The sequence below is a fragment of the Orycteropus afer genome, unplaced genomic scaffold, assembly GCF_000298275.1.
Source record: "Orycteropus afer afer isolate SDZICR_OR568_19922 unplaced genomic scaffold, OryAfe1.0 scaffold01082, whole genome shotgun sequence".
Classification (NCBI taxonomy): Eukaryota; Metazoa; Chordata; class Mammalia; order Tubulidentata; family Orycteropodidae; genus Orycteropus; species Orycteropus afer.
In genome coordinates, this window is record NW_006922669.1 from 130,585 (window position 1) to 131,857 (window position 1,273).

The window sequence follows — 1,273 nt, forward strand, 5'->3', positions numbered from 1 at the left end:
AAAAAAAAAAAAAAAAAATCAGGGCATGATAGGACAGGGCACCCAGGCTCTGACAGAGCACACAGACTGGGAAGGAATTCCTGCCGGCCCTGAAGGTAGGTAGGAGTGAGGGATGGCCATACCTTCATTCACCAAAATGATGTGGGATAAAAGAGTAATAAGGGGACTATCACACCTTTTCAGTCGTTCTTGTTTGAATGTCCTTGCAGTCCCCAGCAAGTGAAGCCTATTCTTAAGTCTGTGGAATCTGAGTGAATGCTGTTGCTTTAAATATCCAAAATGATCAAACTGCTTGTAAACATTTAAAATGGCTGCACCCTCCGCAAAGGCAAAAGTCCACAGCTCATACCATCTCCCTCTTTGCTGCTTTCCCTTTTATTCACCAGCCACCAATGCACCAGTCCTCTGTGCAGCCCTTGAGTAGCAAGGAGGATTTTTAGGTTAACTCTTAGGTCCTAACACTACTTGGCAACACCCAAGCTATTCATGCCATCAGGATCTCTGACAGACCACAGCTCTGTATATTTCTTATTTTGATGTTTTCGTGCAAGTTCTTCTACTAGTTGAAGTTTACTCCACTTCTTATCTTTCCTTTCAAAGCTCAGGGCTCAGGGTCTCTGTAGTTTGTTTGCCTCTTCCACCTTCTTAATGCAACTCTTCTCTGGTATTCTTTGCTTTTAGCCAAGATTCGTTTGGCATCAACAGTGATATCCCTTATTCTATGCACTCTTTTCAATCTATCTTGAATTTCTGGTAATTCCCTTCTTTAATCATTTTTTAATGATCTTCAACAATATTTACCTATATACAATATTATCACAGTATTTTCACATACTATTGGATCATCTTTCTTTGAAGTGGTCACAAATATGGATCTCTTCCAGTTGTTTATCCTGGTTGCTGTCTTCCAAATTTCCTGGCATAAACAAGTGAGCACCTCCAACACTGTGTGCTTTTGTTGAAACATCTCAATGGATATGTCATTAGTTCCTGGAATCTTGTTTTTCTCCAATTCCTTTAGCATAACTTTGACTTCTTCCTTCTATACCATTAGTTCCTTATCATATGCTACCTCCTTATATAGTTGAATGACTATTTCTTATCAGTACTGTGACTGTGTCTATTCCTTTCATCTTCTTTTGATGCTTAGTGCATCATTCAATATTTTGCCCATAGAATCTTTCAGTATTGCAATTAGAGGCTTAAATTTTTTCTTTAGGTCTTTAAGATTGGGAAATACTGGACATGTTCTTCTCTTCTAGTTTTCTCATTC